The sequence below is a fragment of the Acartia tonsa genome, chromosome 3 (genome assembly GCF_053477335.1).
Source record: "Acartia tonsa isolate MP-2025a chromosome 3, ASM5347733v1, whole genome shotgun sequence".
Taxonomy (NCBI): Eukaryota; Metazoa; Arthropoda; class Copepoda; order Calanoida; family Acartiidae; genus Acartia; species Acartia tonsa.
Window position 1 is genome coordinate 59,320,622 of NC_137262.1, and position 23,433 is coordinate 59,344,054.

A 23,433-nucleotide genomic window follows, 5' to 3' on the forward strand; every position below is an offset into this window, starting at 1 on the left:
AATCAAATACTCATTTCTTAAAAAGATCCTACTTCGGGGATATGTTAATAGACTAATGAATAATAATAAATACCTTTCGTCTACGTGTAAAATAGCTTCTAGTATCCGAGTGTGATGGTGACCCAGGTGACGCATAGACCCCATCTCCGCCGCGAGAGGTCTCCACTAGTCCGCTCTTCCGTCCACATGACTGCCGGTGCGCAGCTGGCGAGCATGTCGTCGTTCTACACATAGATAGATAGATAGATAGATAGATAGATAGATAGATAGATAGATAGATAGATAGATAGATAAATAGATAGATAGATAGATAGATAGATAGATAGATAGATAGATAGATAGATAGATAGATAGATAGATAGATAGATAGATAGATAGATAGATAGATAGATAGATAGATAATAGATAGATAGATAGATAGATAGATAGATAGACAGATAGATAGATAGACAGATAGATAGATAGATAGATAGATAGATAGATAGATAGATAGATAGATAGATAGATAGATAGATAGATAGATAGATAGATAGATAGATAGATAGATAGATAGATAGATAGATAGATAGATAGATAGATAGATAGATAGATAGATAGATAGATAGATAGATAGATAGATAGATAGATAGATAGATAGATAGATAGATAGATAGATAGATAGATAGATAGATAGATAGATAGATAGATAGATAGATAGATAGATAGATAGATAGATAGATAGATAGATAGATAGATAGATAGATAGATAGATAGATAGATAGATAGATAGATAGATAGATAGATAGATAGATAGATAGATAGATAGATAGATAGATAGATAGATAGATAGATAGATAGATAGATAGATAGATAGATAGATAGATAGATAGATAGATAGATAGATAGATAGATAGATAGATAAATTAATTAAAACATATGGTATGTTTATAGAAAACATAAGAATAGTATATTGTAGCTGCAATAATAAAACGCAGTTAGAATTTATACCTATACACTATACACATACATATTACATATCTTCAGAATATACAGGTATCATAAGGGATAAGACAATGGACGATAAGTTACAAACATCATATTTCCTTATTGGTTTAAAATTAATGACACTTACAATTTAGACTAACCAATACAAATTTGATAAAATTTTATAAATTTACAATCCGACAAATGGGAGATTGTGATTATCAAAATTAGTTAAGGTACCAGTATAATTTGTATAATTTCCAGTCCAATGTCCCCTCACTCCCCGGGAATATACCTACAATAGTAGGTGTACAGTTTATTACAATATGTATACTATATTATATACACCCAAATCCATTCTAGTAATTGCTTACATATACCAGTGAGGTATATACGTGGACTAGAGTATACTATACTATATTATATATACCCAAATCCATTCTAGTAATTGCTTACATATACCAGTGAGGTATATACGTGGACTAGAGTATACTATACTATATTATATACACCCAAATCCATTCTAGTAATTGCTTACATATACCAGTGAGGTATATACGTGGACTAGAGTATACTATACTATATTATATACACCCAAATCCATTCTAGTAATTGCTTACATATATCAGTGAGGTATATACGTGGACTAGAGTATACTATACTATATTATATACACCCAAATCCATTCTAGTAATTGCTTACATATACCAGTGAGGTATATACGTGGACTAGAGTATACTATACTATATCATATACACCCAAATCCATTCTAGTAATTGCTTACATATACCAGTGAGGTATATACGTGGACTAGAGTATACTATACTATATTATATACACCCAAATCCATTCTAGTAATTGCTTACATATATCAGTGAGGTATATACGTGGACTAGAGTATACTATACTATATTATATACACCCAAATCCATTCTAGTAATTGCTTACATATACCAGTGAGGTATATACGTGGACTAGAGTATACTATACTATATTATATACACCCAAATCCATTCTAGTAATTGCTTACATATATCAGTGAGGTATATACGTGGACTAGAGTATACTATACTATATTATATACACCCAAATCCATTCTAGTAATTGCTTACATATACCAGTGAGGTATATACGTGGACTAGAGTACACTATACTATATCATATACACCCAAATCCATTCTAGTAATTGCTTACATATACCAGTGAGGTATATACGTGGACTAGAGTATACTACTCTATACTATATACATCTAAATGCATTCTAGTAATTGCTTACATATACCAGTAGGATATATACGTGGACTAGAGTATACTATACTATATTATATACACCAAAATCCAATCTAGTAACTGCTTACATATACCAGTGAGGTATATACGTGGACTAGAGTACACTATACTTTATTATATACACCCAAATCCATTCTAGTAATTGCTTACATATACCAGTGAGGTATATACGTTGACTAGAGTATACTATACTTTATTATATACACCCAAATCCATTCTAGTAATTACCAGTGAGGTATCTAATTAGACTTGAGTAAATTAGAAATCATTATACTTCATATTAGTATTTTTAAATTTAAATGCTCTAAAGTTCAGTTTATTTAGATGTCCATTCATAATTTTTTACCTTCGCTACTTAAAGATGTTTTTATTTGATTACTGAAATTAAGAATCATATTCTATTATTCTAAACAAATATCTTCTTAGTGCAAATATAAATCTTCTATGAAAGACAATGGTAGATTAATCGATTTAGTAAACAAAAATTCTCCTACCCTATCCACTATAAAACACAAAGTGAGAGAGAGAATGAGCGAGAAAGAAAAAATGTTGTTTAATATTTAATGATTTGTTCTCTGTGTTTACAAATATATTGTTTTTCTCATCTTTTATACAGTTTACTTACATATTAACTTTTTTAGAAAATCGAGAAGATTTTCTATACTTAGGAAATGGTCGTACGTTCGTAATGGATAGCTATTTTTGTTAATTTAGGTATGTTGTTGTAATTGTCTTATTGTTAGAAGTAATGCTTATGTAAAAAGTAAAATGATATCTGTCTGTGTATAGCGAAGGATCTAGCTGTTGAACCAGTATGGTTTACCTTTACAGTGATGTGTCTTATTGGAACCAAAACTTTAAAAAAAAAATACCAATTTTTTTTTATTTTTCTTTTTAAAACTACATTTTAAAGTAAAGGGTTGACTTCACCACACACACCCTTTACACTTAAGTGCACCTAAAAGCCTTTACGTGCATAGCCGTCAGTAAAATTTAAAATCTTAAATAATTATGAAAATAGAATATCCAAAAATATTTCTCTTGAACAAAGAACTATAAAATAAAATAATATAAAATTTATAGTCTATTCATGCAAACAAATAATTTGACAAAATATACTTCTATAGGTGTTCAAACAAAATACCAAAAATAGTAAAATCTTCCAAATTTACAATCACTATAAAAAAGTAACATGTGTCTGTCTAGCCGAAGGCTTAATCGAAATGGTTCTCCTTTACAGGTTTATTTTACTTTTTTTTCTTTTTAAATCTAAAATAATGCGTTAGGTTATCGATTTCAACTCCATCCTCCTCAAGTGCCCCTAGAGGCCTCTAGAGAGAGGGGGGGGGGGGCGTATCCGCTAGTATTATATAAGTTACAGAACTCCATATATTTAGCTAAGTATCCTGTATATAAATGTATCTTTTTGTGAGATAAGATCTTGAAAATCATAATTAAAGCATTATCTCGTTTCTGCTCAGGTTTTAAGCTATTTTTCGCAGCTAGATTACTAAAAAGGAATATTTTTCTAATTGTAAAAATATCTTTCTAATGTCCCTGGAATAAAAGTTATATCTATATATTCCAATATTTTGTATTACATGTTGCAAATATATTAAATTATATACACAAATTTATACATTGTATTTCACACTATGCTTCTGGTCTTAAAAGGTTCCTGAAAATTGCAATTGTATTTTAGGCAAAGAGAGAGGGGACAATGGCCTTTTTATTACATTAGTCCCCAAAGTTTACAATGATGTTTTCTTATTCGTTGATTTAACAACTTAGGGGAATTTTACTGAATTTTAATTGAATGCTTTCTATTTTTTGGAGACTTTTGCACTTAACTTTCTTTTCCCTGAACCTAGTGTGTATAAATATCGTATAAACCATAATTTATATTAAGCTTTCATTGCCAAGGTTAGAGTAATATTCAAAACTTTTCTTTATTTATCAAAACTTTTAAAGGGATAGTTGCATGAAGTGCATTTCAGAAAACTGATTTCAAGCATATATTACAAGTATACCATCAAACATATATAATTTTGTATTGCAATAAAAAAAAACAATTAGACATTACTAAATTAGTCGTGATGCTGTTTTTGTGAAAATAAGCCTTCTTTATAAATTGCATATATCAAAAATACGATTGAAATTCTTTCAAATATATGACCTATAAATGTTGTTTAAACTATTGAACAGGAAAAAGTATGCAGTTCAATAAATTAAAGTTTAAATGCATATCGTGCAACTACCCCTTTATATGTTATCTAATCACAATCCTTTTTTTTTTACAAAACTAGCAAGTAAACCTTGCCCTATGAACTTAAATAGAAAATAGCCTAAAACTTGTACAAGGCCTTATTAAAAAGAACAACACAGTAGGGCTAGCAATTTTCAAGATCTTTTGGTTAAGGCCTCCAAAAAAGTTTATAACTTTTAATTGATCAAAATATTTTACTTATGAATCTAAATATCAAATTAATTGGATTAACTTTAACCGAAGACAGAAATAAAAAAAGAGGTATGTAATAGGATTTTATTAAAACGCCTTGGCTAATACGCAGTTGAACATTAAACAGTATATGGATTATCTAGTTTTTAAGAATAAGCCAAGTAAAATTTACAGAATCTTAAGGCAATAATTTGATGTGTTTTGAATAACCTAAGACTAGGTCCTTAGACGTCCAAGGGTAAAGGGTTGTTTACCCCTCAGACATTAAAACCCCTCATTTTATCCCACCCAAAAATTTCAAAGAATAAACTGAACCTTATGAATCCCTTATTCTACCCCCTAAAAAATAAAAAGCTAGCAGTCCATGTTAGACCAGGTCAATAGGTATACATTTGTACCTTGAATAATTAATGCCTGATAGACACTATACATAATGGTATACTACAATTCATTAATAATTAAGTATGTAGTATCTTAATTTATCTAATACATGTGTTCTCTTTTCTTTTCCAAAAAAAATAAATCTGTTGACAATGTTCCATGTTTTAGAAAAAATAATAATAGCCAAAATTTAGTTTTAATAAAGATATGATAGTAGGTATTGTCCATCAATAATGCAAATGTTGTAGCTGCGCCAATAATAAGCAAAAATTTTGCCTCATTTGATGAAAATGAATCTTTTTTAGTTAAACTGTATATCAACTTTCTGTTTTATGATTTATCCAAGTCATTTGACACATTGCAGTGTAATGTTTTTCCCTGCCAATAAAAAGTTTAATATTAGTTAATTTTTAGGACATCCGGGCTCAGTTAATCTCTGTGGAAAAGTGTCAACCACCATCTGACAACAATAACCCCCAGTATTATCCTAAAATCAACCCTGCAGGGGGTTTAACTTAACCCTAGTGGGGTTGTGGTAATGGCTTACACTGGGAATCAAAATTAAAAATTTTGCCGACAAAATTAAAACAAAAGCTCAATATTTTACTTAACTGGAGAATAATTTTCTTGGCAAAATTTTTAATTTTTTGTAAGGTGTATCTTTTTTAATATTTTGTAGAATTTCATCATTTTTTAGAGTATGGCTTTGAAATATCCGCTGGAGAAGAACCGGTTCTAAGCCATATTGAAAATCCATGTATAGCATTCTATTACGGACAGTTTGCCACGAATGTTAAAACAAAAATCCTAAAATTAATAACTGTTTTGTTATCCCGGGTCTTCGGCCCCTAGGAGCCAACCAAATTGTTTTTAATTATTTTAGTATCCGCGGAAAACTGTCTATAAAACTAAGCGATAAATAACTAATATATTGCTATAAAAAAGCCACACCTTACCAAGTATTTTCATTATTGTGATGTTCATTTTTTGCAACCTTACTATTTGCAAATTTTAAAAAACCTTGCAGTAATGAAAATATTAAAATCTCGATATCTTTGTAATTAATTAAGTTAATTTAATATGAACTTTAAACATATTACTATTGTAAAGTAGCTGTACTACTGAAAAAAATAAATTTGGTTTGTGTAATCCAAATGGGCCCTTTTTAGTTGAGATAAATATCAACTTAGTATTATCCAATCAATTTGACCAAGTATAATATTCTTTACTGTTTATAAAAAGTTTAGTTTTTTAAAGTAGTAAGGTTTTTAATGTCTGAAGCTAAAGATTTCAATGAATACTGAACTCATTAGGTTCTCCTTTTAAAATAAGCTTCACATAGCTCATGTGATTGTCTTATGCTATATTATTTAGAGATTTAAGACTCGTATGGATTTAGTCTATTTTTCTACCCTATTCTTACCCCTTTGAATAGAGATGCAATGGGCGCACCCGCTAGTAAGAAATTTTAAAGTAGCTAAGCTGGTTTTTGTTTCACTACTTAGAATGAATATCAATATTATGATTTATCAAAGGCATTTGACCCAGTATACTATTGTGTACTGTTAAAAAGAGCAGTTTATTTCTATAAGAAATTATATCATAGCTGTACTATGTACATGAAGAAAAAAAATATACTATTTTTTTTGTTTCACTACTTTGAATGAATATCAATTTCCTTTATTATGATTTATCCAAGGCATTTGACCCAGTATAATAATGTGTACTGTTAAATAAAAGGTTATTTTCATGGGGAAAGTAAAGTAGCTGCGCTGTATACAGACATGAATTTGCCGTTTTTCTCTCACTAATTTGAATAAATATCAATTTCCTGAATAATGATTTATCCAAGGCATTTGACCCAGTATAACATTGTGTACCGTTCATAAAAAGTTTAATTGAGTCCATCAGGAATCTAAAGGGATAGACAATGGCCGATGAAGTGATGTACATCCCCAATGATGATACACAAAATTACCCCTTCTTTAGGTTATAAATTACGGTTCAAACGCTTGGACACTCAACTTTTGAACTAACGAATAAAAATTAAATATAAGTTCCCAAAGTTGTTGACCCAATGGATAAGAAATCGTCATTATAAATCATTGGGTACTAGTGTAATAATCAGCCCAATTTCCCCTCCCTCCTTAATGTCCATCTTGTGTGTATGTTGTGTGTATTTTAATAGGATGCAACTAGGCCAAACCCAACCTCATTTACATTTTATATAGACAATAGTATAGTAAGAGCATAAAACAACACAGTTCTTATTTATTAGTAGCCAGGCTACTCTACAACTCACTTTAGTAATACTGTTAGCCTGTCTGGTGTCCATAACGCTGTATGAGGGAATTATGATTTTCTCAGTTGTATAAAAAGTTTGAATCTATAGCAAGACATTTATGAAAGTTTTGAGAAAGATCAAACAACCTAAAATTGAATTATTTGAGATTTATCAAGTGTCATTGGTAATATTTTCAATCAGTTAAAGCTATTAGATTTTATTGGAGGTTATCATTAGTATTGATATAACTCTAACCCCCATACAATTTTAAAAGCAGCAATATTCTACTGGAATCAAATAAAGACACTACTCTATTTTAATAGGATTTATTGATTATTTGCTAAAGATCAATTTTTAATTTATTTGAATTTTGTTGTGTTGTAAAGTATAGCTAAATATTAAGGAAGGGGAGAAACAAAGATAGAGAACAAATGATAAAAGATTTATATTTAGGTTATCTTTGTATATATGAATATGTTCACCTAGGTTATCTTTGTATATATGAATATGTTCACCTAGGTTATCTTTGTATATATGAATATGTTCACCTAGGTTATCTTTGTATATATGAATATGTTCACCTAGGTTATACACATTTCTAACCTAATTATGAATGATTGAAAAGAAATGCCACTTATTAATCCTGCCATTTATATTCTATGAATATAAGAACTTATGGATGAAAAGGTACCTAATACTTATTATATATTAGCGTGCCAAAATATTTCATTGTTATATAATTGTAGATACCTACATACTTTTTGTTCTCAATTATTTATATAGGATAAATTGATATTTATCCCAGTTTAATTTGGTACTTACATTCGATTTTTAATAATTTAACCCCAAAGTTTTATAATAGCGTTTTCTTATTCGTTGGCTCAACAACTTGGGGGACTTTAATTGAATTTTGATTGGTTTGTTTATTAAGTTGATTGTCCAAAGGGATAAGCCAATAGTCGATAAATAGTAGTACATCCTCAATGATGATACACAAAATTATGTCTCCTGTAGATTAAAAATATTGGTTGAAATGTTAGAACACTCTACCAATGAAACAACCAATCGAAATTCACTAAAATACCCAAAGTTGTTCATCTATCGAATAAGAAAATATTATTAAAAACTTTGGTGTATTAAACAGGCCAATTTCCCCCTTTCTCACTCTGGGTTATTTATAATTCGTTACATAAGATTATAAGCTTGAAAATGTCTAAATGCCTGATAATGATGACATCTATCGATATCTTACATGCCTATGACATACATAATACATATCTGCATTTATTTATTGTTGATTGTAGGTGTGTACAAGTGGCTCCACGGATTTAGCCATGATTAAAAAATATCCTTACCCTATTTTAAGTCCAAACATATAAGAGAGAGAGAGATGAGACAATTGGCTGCTTATTACACTAGTCCCCAAAGTTTTATAATAACGTTTTCTTATTTGTTGGTTTAACAACTTTGTAGACTTTAGTGAATTTTGATTGGTTGGTTTATTAAGTTGAGTATTCAAGCATTTCAACCACTAATTTTAATCTACAGAAGGGATAATTTCTTGTATTATCGTCGGGGATGTACATCAATTTATCGACCACTGCCTTATCCCTTTAGAACCCTTGGTAAGAGTGTCTTGAGGTAGGCATTAAAATTATTATTATTTTTCACATCTTTCAAATTATGTTTTGTCAGCTATTTATAATTCAAAATGGCAAAATCCATGGCCCCTCTTTGTGTTTAGATATTACATAGTATAATATTATGCAAATAGACACCAATACAAATATGTAATAATACTCAATAATCAAATATCTGTAACAAGGATGACATTATCACCAGATAACCTATACCTATTCAAATGGATGTTAAGATTAGATTATACAAGATATGAAAAAATGCTTTAAAGGATGATTAACTGAACAGAATATTTAAGGCCTATAATTTAATAATTGAAAAAAAGATTATTAAACATCATTCAATAAAATTATTAGAAACCAATTTTAAATTTATTGCGCTGTTAAAAATAGCTTTTAAAATCTTAGAACTAAACGAGGTTGAATCCTTAATCGGTGGTGGTACAGATCTCGCCAAATTCCCTAAAACCTTCCTTCTAGAATATAAAAAAAAACTTTTCCCTCTAAATACATGTTTAATCTGACAGATTAAAAACTAAAACTCATGTAGATGCTAATTTAATGAAACGTCCAATTTATAAAAAAATACTCAACCTAATTAATTTACAAAACAGATCCCTCTATTACTTAATTGGTAAATGATTATAAAATCAAAAAGCAGATACAACTACATAACTAAATATTTCATTATCTAGATTAAAATAATTGACATCCTATGCTATCAAAATCCTGGGATCTAAAGGGATAAGATAATGGGCGATAAATTGTTGAACTTCCCAAATGATTAAACACAAAATTACCCCTTCTGTAGACTAAAATTAGTGGTAGAGACTTTTGAAGTCCCCAAAGTTGTTAAGCCAACAAATTTGGGGACTAGTGTAATAAACAACCCATTGTCCCTTCTCTCTCTGATATAAATCAATATTTTTTATATATATTTTAATTTTAAAAAAAGAAAATGGTTTGAGAGGGAGAGGAAAAACAGGGAGGGATGGGAGATTAAGGTGTTAATTATACTAGTCCCCAAAGTTTAATAATAAAGTTTTCTTATTCGTTTGCCCAATATCTTTAGGTAGTTTAGATTGGTTGGTTTACGTAGTTGAGTGTCCAAACGTTTTAACCACTGATTGTAATCTACAGAAGGAGTAATTTTGTATATCAACAATCGTGATGTACATCAATTTATCATCCATTGTCTTATCCCTTAAGATCCATGGAGGCAAAGAAATACATGAATAAATATTTTATTTGATGAAAAGTTGAAACAAGAGGAGGAAAGTTTAAAGATCAAAGCCAACATTTTCTCGTATTCATTCGAATCCGGTGGATAGGAACCGGTTCTCATCCATACGAAAAAATTATGTCTAGCATCGTATTATATCCAGCTTTCTAAGAATATAAAAATGTACAATCATAAGATTAAAACCTGTTTTTTTTGGCCCGTGCCTACGGCACCTAGGGGCTAAAAAACTAGTTTTAATCTTATAATTGTACATTCTATATCCGCGGAAAGCCGTTTATAATACGATGCGAGAAATAACTATTCTCTCAGATGACCATTTGGTTATCAGATACAAAGAGGGGTAGAACCAGGGATTTCAAGGGATAAGACAATGGAGGATAAAATGATATAAATTACCAATGATGATAAACAAAATTATATAATCTTTTGAAGATTAAATTAATTAGAGAAAACTTTGGATTTTTTACAACACAATCAAGATTATGAAATAGTCCTTTAAGTTTGTAAGCCAACAAATGAAAGATAATGCTTTTAAAACTTTGGGGGCCATTATTATTAATCTAGGGTTAAACAGGGATACATTGATAGGTAAGTGACAGTTTAATTAATCTTCCTCTAATATATTAACCTCTTAAGCAGGATAAAAAAATCTACCAACCAAACAATAAATACAAAGATTATTTTATCTACTATTTAAATATCCTTGTATACTTTAGTAGCCTTTTATAACATAAATGAAATGTTTAGATTTAGATTTACCTATTATTTTACCTATTTGTTTAAGACTTAAAGAAAAAGAATTTTGTTAGAAATATATTCATAATTGTATAAAACAAGAAGAACCTTATGTAACGCATCCATAAAAATCCAACTACAGTCATGGTAAAAAAGTACAACAATTACAAAAAGTCAAACTTTTTTATTATTCCACATATGTTTTAATTTTTTTGATAGATAGAATTATGGAGTACATTCAAATTTTAGTAAGCGTTGCAGTTGGATCCCTAAATATAGGATATAAAGACAGGAAAGTAGCTTAAAACCATCACAGGACCATTAGGTATATTCTCTGAAGTGCAGAGCCCAATCGGATCAGCGGTTACTAAGATCCTAAGCTTCAGACGGAGTGGCAGTCAGACATCTATTCGTATTTATAAGTAAAAAAAAGAGGTCTTAAGAATGGAACAAAAAACGTCATTTCCATTTTCCTGACTGTATTGTTTGTTTTATATTAACATGATATGGAAATAGAATAAAAATGTGACATATTTTTGGAAATCATCCAAAAAAGGCCTCCATAAGATATTCTTTTCAATATTTATGCTTTGTTACATAAAAAATCATAATGATAAAGTAACAGGATGTCTATCTGCGTGTAGCTTATGATCACACTAACTGCTGGAATGAAATGGTTCCCCTTTTTATATGTCCAGGACAGGTTTATAATTGTTATAAAATAAAATTCAAAATAGAGGGTTGACTTACCACCCCTAACCCCCCCCCCCCCTCCAACTTTCCTTTATGAGACCTCTAGGAGCATATTTACTAGTGTTATAAATATCGCAAACTAAAACAAAAAAAAATAATTTGGTGCAAATGAAAAACACTACCTAGTGTCATATATTTTATAAATATATGATGTTAAAAGAATGCTTGAAAAAAAGTTGTTCGCATTGGCAATGTTACAAGGTTAATACTTTGTTGTTGTCATTTTTACAATTAGAAACATAAATCTATTGTATAAATCATCAATAATCAAAGGTATAACCTTCAATATAAGATGTACTAGCGGCTTCGCCCCTAGCCTCTAGGGGCTTTGCCCAAGAGGTGATAAAAAAAAATTATTGCGAGAGACCATAAAGGACCATGGAAACTCCTTCAAAAAAAAAAAAAAAAAAAAAAAAAAAATGGGGGGGGATTTTTTGGTTTTTGGGGGGGTTGGGGGTGTCCCACCCCCCGAGAAAATAGCTTAAAACCACCACAGGACCAATAGGTAGATACCCTGAAGAGTAGAATCCGATCGGTTCAGTGGTTACCGAGATCTTAAGGGACAGACAGACAGACGGACGGACAGACGGTCAGACGGACAGACGGACAGACAGACATCGTTCTACTTTGTATTATAGATTGTCTGTCTGTCTGTGTATACCGAAGGATATCGCTAACTGATTGATTGGTTAGCCATAATTTCTTAGGGTTTGGACCTAAGTAGTCATGGAGTAGGTTGAGACACTTTTGTATAGCCACTAGGGCTATCAAGCTCCACGTACAAGCACATTATGACTTGACCCGCTATCTCATGAGAGCTACTCATTATTACCTCACCCTCGCCGAGTATGGCAGGTGTCCCAAATTAAGTCACCGTAATGAATGACGCTCTCCGCAGAGGAGCTTGGGATAAGGGAAGTACTGATATTATGTACGTGACTATTGAGTATCCAAACTTACTCAATAATCCCCTTCTTACACAACCAGGGGAAGTTGTGTGATTATTATTGCAAAGAGAAATTCGAGTCAACACATGGAGAATTGAACTCGAACTCTCACCACTGCACCGTAGCACAGTGTGTTACCACTGAGCTACGACGCCCCTTAACTAACTGCTCAACCGATATGTATGTATATTTCAAATTCAATTATTATACATATGACAACATTTATGTAAGTTTATAGAAGAAAAAACAATTACAATTAATCATAATGCAAAATAGAACATAAAGTCAGTCATAAGTAAATAATTGCGACTTGACACCTCATTTATGACCATTAGTCAAGTTAGAGGATTTACCCAAGCCGCTGTTTGTGTTATCTGATAAGGGAGTAAAAAAAACCCCTTGGAGATATGATTGCAGTTATTTACACTGCATTAAATTAAATGTGACTTAACTGGTGTTTATTATGTGTTTCTATTGGAATTTGTTTGTATATATAGAAATGTAGTTATAAATGTAGTTACCTTGTAGTTATATATGTAGTTATTATTGTAGTTATAATGAAATTTTGTAAGTAAAACGATTGTAGAAATAATGAATGTCATTTAAGAGTAAAATATGCTGATTTGTGTGTTTAGAAGAAAATTATGCTGATTGTATCATAAATAAAAAAATTTTTATTGTGATATTTAGAAGGAAGCTACTCTATATTTAGATGTCTAAATTGTTTGAAGCTGTGATTTATTAGAATGGAATGTGGTGGCCGTTTGGGATACTGTAGTTTGGTTTGGAGAAGTTTACATTGCTGACATTTTTGTTAAATCATATTGACATTCCTGAAAGTTTAGGTTAGTATATGTAGTCATAAATAGATAAATGCCCTTGCCCATCATTCAATAAGCATAATCTAAAGACTTTTTTTTGGTAGACCTTTATAATTGAAAATTGAAAATGCTAACCCCACTACTTAGCTAGCAAAATTCTGATACTAGGCCATTGTTGTCACGTTGTTACAGAAATGAATAATGTAAGTATAATTTATAACTAATGTCTAGCAGATTAAGAATTGAACGTGGTGGCCGATTAGGATACATTATTTTAGGTTTGCAGTTGATATTAGTGACATTTGCTGTTAAATCCACTTAATAAAAAAACACCTCTGAAGTTTAAATTATTATATGTAGTCAATATAGATTCATGCCCCATCTCATTAAGCGTAAATCTAAGGACTAATTTTTGGAGACCTACATAAAACCTAGAAAAATGCTAACCCCTCCCTTAGCTAGCAGAATTCTAATGCTAGGCCAATTTATGAATATTACAGAAGTGAGTGATGTAAGTATCATTTTACAACTAATGTCTGGCAGATTAAGTTATATTAGAAGAATTGATGGAAAATTATTTTTTGAAGGCTAAGTTGACTATGAAATATTGCTTATTTTCTTGGGAATAAGTGGCCGATTTAGGTAAAATATTTTAAATTTGAAGAATTTTATTTTTATAAATGAAGGCGGAGATGACATAGTAGCGATTTTAATTTATGAGGATTATGAAATTTTGAAGATGAAGTGTTGATATTGTCTAGGAAGTGTGGTTGACATTGAATTGGGTTTGTAGATATTATCACTTAGATCCATTTTGAGTTGTAGTTGTTAGAAGATATTTCTTGGAATAAATATTTTTTTTATAACTAAAGTTGATATTTATATGTTACATTTTTTTTGTGTGAAGTTACTCACTTAAGTCACAAGTGAGTTTACTGCAGCTTTCACATTGTGCATGCGACTGTATGCTCTGAGAGCTTGCACTAAAACTAGCTAAAACTGGTTCTCCTTTTCAGTCAAGGTCAAAGGTTCAAAATGAAAATAAAAAAGTAAACTTTTTAAAAGGAGTCATTGTAGACGATTTACCTTTAAAGGGTGTTGGTACACTCCCCCTTAAATAGTATAAACATTAGATTTAAAAAAAACGATATCAGTTCAGCAGTTAGCGTAATCCTTGGTACATACAGAAAAACACATCATGTTACTTTTAAGTGAGGATGTTTTGTTTTAAAAATAAACTCCTAAATGTAGGAAATAGAATGCCCTGCAATAAATATACTCAGGGAGAGGACAATACATTTATCTTACTACAGTTCTTATGGTAAAACTTGTAAATACAAGCCAGTAATATCGGCGTACATATCAATTTGTATATAATTTTTAACACTTAAAGATTTTAAAGATTTTTTGGCTTAAAAGCTTTGGGAACTTGATTGAATAGTTTAAACTAGAAGTATAACAATTTGTAACCAAAAGATTTTTATATTTAAAAAGGGTAAATTTTATGTATAAACATTAAAGTACATTATCTTCTTATCCCTTACAATTCCTGCTTGCAATCTGTTCTCAATCATTCACCCCCACCCGCCCAATCACCCCTTAATCCCATCCCCCGCACCCCAGCCGCTTGAAATGCCCTGAAGCAAAATCCAACTTTTACACTAAACTTTTTCATCAAAATTTATTGATATTGTTGAAATATAGAACAGCGCTATGGTATAACACAGGTTTTAGATTAGATAAGCAAAATATAATATTCAGTAATTATAATTGTTTTTCTGATTTGTAACTTTTAAAGGAAATACAAAGTTGCTGTATAATTAATAATGTTTTAAATGAATCTAAATAAAATAGTTGATTTAAATGATTAGACAATGGACGATACGTTGATATACATCTAAAAAATTCCCTGTCAATTATATCATTGGTTAAAAAGTTTAGACAGTATTAGTTTGGAACCATCCAATCCAAATGTTAATAAGTACCCAATGCTCCGGATAAAATGATATGATTATAGAACTTTGGGTACCAGTGTAACTTACATGCCCATTAAAATCTTTGATGGATTGATCCTTGTATCTATTCTCTATATTACTCTACTCTTTATACATATTTTCCATCAGGGATCAAAAGGGATAAGACAATGGCTGATAAATTGATGTGTATCCCTAATGATGACACACAAAATTACCCCTTCTGTAGATTAAAATTAGTGGTTGAGACGTTCGAACACTCACTTTAATAAACCAACCAATCAAAATTCAGTAAAAGTTTCCAAAGTTGTTAAGTCAACGAATAAGAAAACGTTATTATAAAACTTTTGGGACTAGTGTAATAAATAGCCCATTGTCCTCTAACTCTCTGATTTTCCATTTTTTTTCCTTTTGCACTTTGCGCGCTGAATAAAATAGCACACTTTTAGTTAACATACAATGTAACAACTATATGTGCTAAATTGAATATCACAATTTTAGTTACATACAATGTAACAAATATATTCCTTGCTTAAAATAAAATCTAAAACATGGACAATAGAGTCGTCCGCTAATTGAAACTTTTAGGGGAAATTTTGTTGTTAATTTAGGTTGCTACTTTGGTCTTCATTTATGGTCGTCAGTACTTCCCTCCAGTCTGCGAGGAGGGGATGGCCATGAGGTAGAAAGGGGAGGATGGTATCGTTATTTCAATCAGCTGGGTGGACTATTTTATTAGAGAAGGCGAAAATATGGTGCAACATCTAATTATATATCGATCCCTGCAATCAAAGTTTCATTTAATATATCTGCTAAAGTTGTGATAAAGAAAAAATCTTTAAGGAATCATAACAATTTTACAATACATGTTCATTACTTTTTCCAAAAAAAATCTTGTTTTTATATTAAATTTGGTATAAATGTAAGTATATAATCCACACATAAAAGTGTATATTTTCCCTTCTCTTTCTATAAAACGCTGCATTTAGCTAGAAACAAAATGTAAAAATGCACAAAAAAGTATTTTGGTGTTTTCCATATAGTGCTTTTCGATCACAGAAAACCACCCCTCCCATTATTTTTAAGAAGAAAATAAAATAAGGGGGGGGGGGGGTTGAGTATTATTTGTTTCCTATTCCTACTGTACCCCAAACCTGCGAAGCTAGCCCCTACCCAAAATAACCTAGCCTGTAGTAACAATTAACATTGGAATAAAAGTATACCTCATCCCTGGCTTTAAATTGATTTATAATATAATGAGAGGGGATGGGGGGGGGGGGGAGAGCTGATTTTGCTCGATGGCAATTTTAGAAAAAGCTCCAGTATTTTTAAAAACTAGAAATGTAAAATCCTTGTTGATGAATAAGATAAATAATCTATAATTTATATTTCCAATAATTATGTCTTGTAATGTGCACCCAGAGTGTTGTTTATTATATGATAATACATTATTGTTTATTATAAAATATTCATAGGTTATATTTATATAAGGGATCCAAAGGGATAAGACAATTGCCGATAAATTGATATACATCCTCTATGATCATACACAAAATTAACCCTTCTATAGATTTAAAATAGTGTTTGAAACGTTTGGACACTCAACTAACCAAACAAAATTCAATAAAAATCCCCAAGGTGTGTCAAGTCAACGAATAGAAAAATGTTATCATGAGACTTGCTTGTCAAAAATTTTCTTGGAGGGAGGGAGCATTAATCTGTAAAATACACGAGTACCCAATATTTTTAAAAGAGATATATCTCATTTGTTGGCTTAAATACTTTGGGGACTTTACTTAAATCTTGATTGGTATATAAAAAATCTTCAGTTTCAAAACTGTTCCACCAAATACATAGTTTATATTTTATAAGAGATGTACATCAATTTTTTTCCATATGGTCTAAAATCTAAATAAGGAACTTTAAAGTCAAATTCTATATTTCTATTAAATACAGTTTAACATAACAATCGCGTTTGACATCAAAATCCAAACCTAGCAAGCTTTAATATATAGGCGACGAGGGGGGTGGGATATTAAGATGTAAATTACACTGGTACTCAAAGTTTCATAACTTCATTTTTATGTAGCTCAATAACTTTTTAAATTGTGATATGATATTCTGAGGGGATAATTTGGTTTATCTTCATGGCGGATGTACATCAATTTATCGACAATTGTCTTATTCCTTAAGAAATCTGCATATAGGGCATTAAATTATGAGTCGTATAAGAAGACTAAATAAACATTTTAAGCTTCTATTGGCTACATATAGATCTTTTTTTATTAAAAAAATAACTTTAATCTAAATTTTGAAAAGCTTAGAGTTTGATTTAAAAATTTTTAAGCTAAAGAAATATAAACTTATTTCCTATATTTGCCACACAACAATGTGTTGTAATGTACTTTTTATTCTGGCTAAAATTAAAAGATGGATTACTTTCAAAATAAATATAGAAAGACAAGATGAACAATTCATACATTGAATCTAGGGAGAAAGGGGACAATGAGCTGTTTACATTAGTCCCCGATTTAAAAAAAAACGTTTTATATTCGTTAACGGAACAACTTTGGGGACTTAAATTGAGAGTTCAAACCTTTGCAACAAATAATTTTTACCATTAGAAGGGGTAATTTGTGTATCATCATTTGTGATGTACATCAATTTATCGGCCATTGTTTTATCCCTGGACTGAACCAATAGCAACACAGTAGAAACTATTTCACCATATTATTGGATAATAAGTGTACACAGTTTGCAACGGAAGAGCATTTTTAAAATCTTATCTGTATAATAAGTCAACGAGAAAATTAGGAATGTCTTAAAATAAACAGAAACCTTATTTAGAAATTGTATTGTCTTATTGTACATCTAGATCATTACATCTATTATTTTCAGCTTTTTCATATATCAATCATATAACCTACAAATTTTCAGTGTTTATACGATATTGTAGAAAATACTTAGGATATTTTGAAATATTAGAAATTTGCATGGTATTGTAAAATTAAAATCCCCAGAAAAATAGATGTAATTAAAGCAATGTGAGAGGGGACAATAGGCTGTTTAATACACCAATTCCCAAAATTTTATAATAACGTTTTCTTATTCGTTGGCTTAAAAAACTTTGTGGACTTCAGTAAATTTTGATTTATTGGTTAATTAAGTTAGGTATTAGAACGTTCAACCAATAATTTTAATTTGGTAAAAATACAAAAACGTGATCACGCGTTTTTCAACAAAAGTACTTTATTTCAAAAGAAATTTTCTATTCTTACACATATATTTAACAAATAAAATGTACTTTATTTTAGTTTTGCAAATACAAAATTGTTTTGTGTGTAGGTTTACAGGGATCTAAAGGGATAAGACAATAGCGGATAAACTGATGTATATATACCCAATGATTGTACACAAAATTATCCATTCTAAAGATTACAATAAGTGGTTGAAAAGTTTGAACTCACCTTTATTAATTAATCAAATTTTAATAAAAGTCCCCAAAGTTGTTAGGCCAACGATTGAGAAAACGTTTTTATAAAACATTGAGAACAGTGTAATAAACAGCCCACTGCCCCCTCCCTTCCCCCTGGTAGGTTTATTGTGCAAAATTATTTGATAAATTGTTTACAAATAAGGGGAGAGAAAATAAAATCTATTTTAGGAGATATTTAGATAAAATTAAGGTTCAAAAGTCAAGTAGGAAATAAATATAACTGAATTCCAATTAGGTAGTAATGTTTTTATTGGTTTGCTAACCACTGAACCAATTATGGGCTCCAATTTTTTTTATTGCTTTTTATAGGTTAGGTTAATTTTAAATATTCGGAGTCCTAGATATTAGGAAAGAGCCACTAGTAAGTATAAAAAAACTATATTTAATAACCATCATTATTAACAATGAAGAAGCAACATACATATTAATGATAATAAAAATAACCTCTAAAATGTATAAACTATAAACTTAACCAGCCATTTAATTCACTCATACATAGATAAAAAAGTATTAAAACAGGGCATCTATAGTATTTACATTAGCAGTTGATGCAAGAATACATGAAATAAAAGAATTACTTTGATATAAAGCCACATAGCGTGAATAAATTGAACTATAATCTGAACATGTACTCCTAAAGTAAACCCCATTATGTCTATTAAATATAAATATATAGTACAGATTCAAAGCCACCTACCGTGAATAAATTGAACTAGAATCAGAGGTTGTGCTCCTACAGTACACGCCACTGTCCAAATAATATAAATAAAGTACAGATTAAAGCCACCTACCGTGAATAAATTGAACTAGAATCTAAGATTGTACTTCGACATTATTCCCCACAATCCAAGGAATATAAATATAATACAGATATAGAGACACCTACCGTGAATAAATTAAACTAGAATCTGAGGTTATATTCCTACAGTACACGCTACTGCCCAAGAAATATGAATATAGTACAGATATAAAGCCACCTACCGTGAATAAATTGAACTAGAATCTGAGGTTGTACTCCTACAGTACACCCCACTGTCCAGGGAATCATGAGAACTTAGAAGGCCAAGCTGGTACTTCTTGTCATCTCCCTAGAAACAAGAAACATTTAGTAAATTTTTTTAAAATATTTATTTTAAAAAAGGAAGGGAAAAAACTAGTAATCAATATCACACTAAAGTTTTAAAAATTTAGCCCCGTTTAAAAGTAACACAATGTTTGACTGGGTTTCTGTTTAAAGTTTAATATCTCACTAAATGCTTGACTGATATGGTTCTCCTTTACAGTAAAAATTCTTATAGGTTCTGGGAAGGTTTATTCGACTATTTTGGATGAAGGTACCTCCACCTTTCCATGAGAAATCGCCCCTTTAAAAATCCTACCATAAAAAAGTATTTTTTTTACTTTTCCCTTTTACAAGTAAAAGTGGAGGGTTTAATCACTACTCTCTTTCTTGCCTCATCTTGCCTCAAATGCCCCTAGAGATCATTACGGGGTGGAGCCGCTAGTTGAAGGAAATATTGGTAATAAAAGGTGAAAATGTAAAAAATAAGAATAAGATATGCAAAAAATAGACAGAAAGAGATTAAGAGAATGAAAAATTGATATGAGAGTATGTAATGTACTACTAAACAAGGATGACAACAGCCATAAAAGCGAAGCTTTGAAACGGTAGGACATGCGAACATTAATACTTGTGGAGGGTCAGAACTGTATAATCAGAATAAAATTGTATAAAAGTCCAAACAAAATTTAAGTAAAATTGTTGAAAAACTACTTAAATACAGGATAATGTTTAAGGACATACTTACATTTTAAGGACTTAATTATTGAGATGTTTCTCTTGTAACATTGTATTTTGGTGTCCTAGGAATCAGTATTCCAAAAATCAGATCAATCGGATAATAATAACACATAAAAATTTGATTTTAAAAAGTTGAAAATCAACATGTTTAAAATGGACGTACGGACATTCTGTTAACGACTATAGAGTTGCTACGATTTCTAAATCGTACCTTATTACGCCAGGAATCACCATACAAACTTTAAAATCGATAGGACAATTCTAACCTGCCTAAATAAACGAAAAAAGCTATCCGTTCCGGACGGACGGACTAACACTAATAATAGAAAAGCTTCGCTTTTAAAAATGAGAATATGTAATGTACTACTAGAGAATGAGAGTATGTAATGTACTACTAAAATGGAAAGTAATTGAGATTACGTGGAAAACAAGGATGACAACATCCATATAAGCAAAGCTCAAACAATATTTTTTTACTTTCGTTTTACCCCTTCAAAGTTAGATAAAGATCGATTAAATGCTAAGAGCGTAGCTGTTAATATGGATTGCTACAGCTATCTCTAAAAATCTCCAATAAAATTGGACTTAACTGAATACAAAGTGTGGGAATCCCTATGTACATATTTGTAGTATATTCATGAAAAGTTTCATGGAGAACACACAGTGCTAGAAGATCTTAAATGCAACAACATTTACTTAGACCTTCAGCTCCTAATTATGGAAAAGCATCGGTTTTGAATAGAAAAGCTATTATTCGTCCTAACCAATGTCAAAATTACAAATGTTCAAAGGAATCCTCTACATATTTTTACGTTGTTTCTTTTCTCTTAGTATAAGTTACTGGCAAAGCTTCTCTATAATCAATTATTTTATATCATCTTTTATATTCTAAATACGTCATATTTCTTTTGAAGAAACTTGTTGATTTAGCCTTAATTTTACTGTTTTATAATTCGCTGGTATTAATTAATAGCCATTGTTTTAAAAATAAAAATGGTCTGTCTAAAGAAATTTTAACTTAAAGCTTATCTCTCTATTTATTATCTGGATAATGTTATAATATTTAGCTGCTAATATTTTAAAGACAATTGTACCTCTTTTGATATTTCATTTCCTTGTTTTTAAGTAAGTTGTATTGAAGATCATATATCTTTAGAATATTTGAGGTTAAAACATTTCAGTATTTTCTCCCAACTAATGGTTCTCCTAATATATTCATGTTCAAAAATGGAAAGAAATAAAGTTTTTTAAGTAAAAAGTTATAAGGAAGAAAAAACATGAAATAAATACCTAAAAAGTATAATGAAAAGAAAACGAAGTAGCGGGTTTCGTCATATTTTCACAGTAATTTTTCTCCAATTTCCAGCTCCTTCAGTCGATTAAATTAACCTAACCTAATATAACCTAACAAAAGATACTGTGAAAATACTACGAAACCTGCTACTTTGTTTTCTTTCCACGATCCAATAACAATAGAGATAGGGAAGTAGACAGAAAGACAAATAAATAGAGAATAAAAAGACAGTCAAAGAGACAAAATAGGAAAAAGGAAAGAGAGTTAGATAGTGGGTTAAAAAGAGATATAAGGTAGAAAAGAGAAAGTGAGATAGGGATATGAAGAAAGAGATAATTAGATATATATAAATAGACATTAAAACAATAAACTGTCATACCTGGAAACTTGGCTGTCCCCGACAGGACAAACCTTTCCCGCCATTGTATATCCCATTATTTGATTGTGCACCGCCATTATTTCCGCCGCCGCAGGTGGGCGTCACACCTCCGCCGTTCCCGCCCTTTGATATCTGCTGCTGCCCTTGGCCGGGAGTTTCAGGCAGGACACGGCGGCTGAGGCGGGAGACAGGCGGAGAGGGCGGCACTGGGGAGAGCGGGGAGGCTAGATCTGAATTTGTTTTGTTCATTATATTTCTTGTATAGCATTTTTTTTGAAAATTAGGGTATGTGTGTATCAGTGTATCAAATTTAAAATTTGATGACAATTGTCATTTTTCAAAAGTAAAGCATCTCTAATTTTTTCTTTACTAATTTCATGTGATCTAAAGTGATAACAGAAGGGTAGATAACTGTAATTACTTGCCAAATTACCCATTCTGTTGACTTATTGACTGAAAAAATATGGGAAAAGATTTATTAACCAATCAAGAATTAATAAAAGTACTCAAAGATTTTAAGCCAACTAAGGGTTCCAGATTTTATGACACAAAAAGCATCTTTATGTAGTATAAATTAATGAAATATAATGTGTAATTGCCTGGAGTTCTAGGGGGAGAATCACAGGATGACCGGCTTGTTGTAAAGCCAGCACGCAACACCTTCTGTTAGTAAAATAGTTGACTTTTTTTTATTCATGTTCAATAGTTTCAACATAAAAAACTAAAGGTTCACCCCTAGCATCTAGGGGCTATATATTAAAAGGGCAGGAAAAGGAAAAAAATATCCTGAAACTTTACAATGAATTGTATCTAAAAGTAAAACCATCCAAAGTCATATGTCAACCTTTGAAGATGAGTAAAGTCCCTCTACAGATTATGACGTCATATGATAGAATAGCCAATGAGAGGCCAATATGCACTGTAATTGACCAATGGTAAAATTTATGCTGTCCCCTCATTGGTTAGTTTATCGTATGA

At 30.5% G+C, this 23,433-nt stretch overlaps 1 protein-coding gene and 1 long non-coding RNA gene across 2 annotated transcripts in view; one reads left to right on the forward strand and one right to left on the reverse strand.

The window, feature by feature from the left end:
* LOC145314719 (SRSF protein kinase 3-like) overlaps positions 1 to 23,115 on the reverse strand; it is a 144,680-nt gene extending 121,565 nt beyond the window's left edge. The window contains exons 1-4 of the mRNA XM_080154749.1: positions 23,055 to 23,115; positions 22,456 to 22,685; positions 19,963 to 20,069; positions 74 to 224 (exon numbers count right to left, since the gene is read on the reverse strand). The gene's annotated coding sequence lies outside the window, so the exon portion shown is untranslated. The remainder of the gene's footprint in view (positions 1 to 73; positions 225 to 19,962; positions 20,070 to 22,455; positions 22,686 to 23,054) is intronic.
* Positions 5,554 to 6,145, forward strand: LOC145315328 (uncharacterized). Its single transcript, XR_013878039.1, has 2 exons — positions 5,554 to 5,746; positions 6,038 to 6,145. It is a non-coding gene; the product is annotated as an uncharacterized LOC145315328 (long non-coding RNA).
* Positions 23,116 to 23,433: the final 318 nt, after the last annotated feature.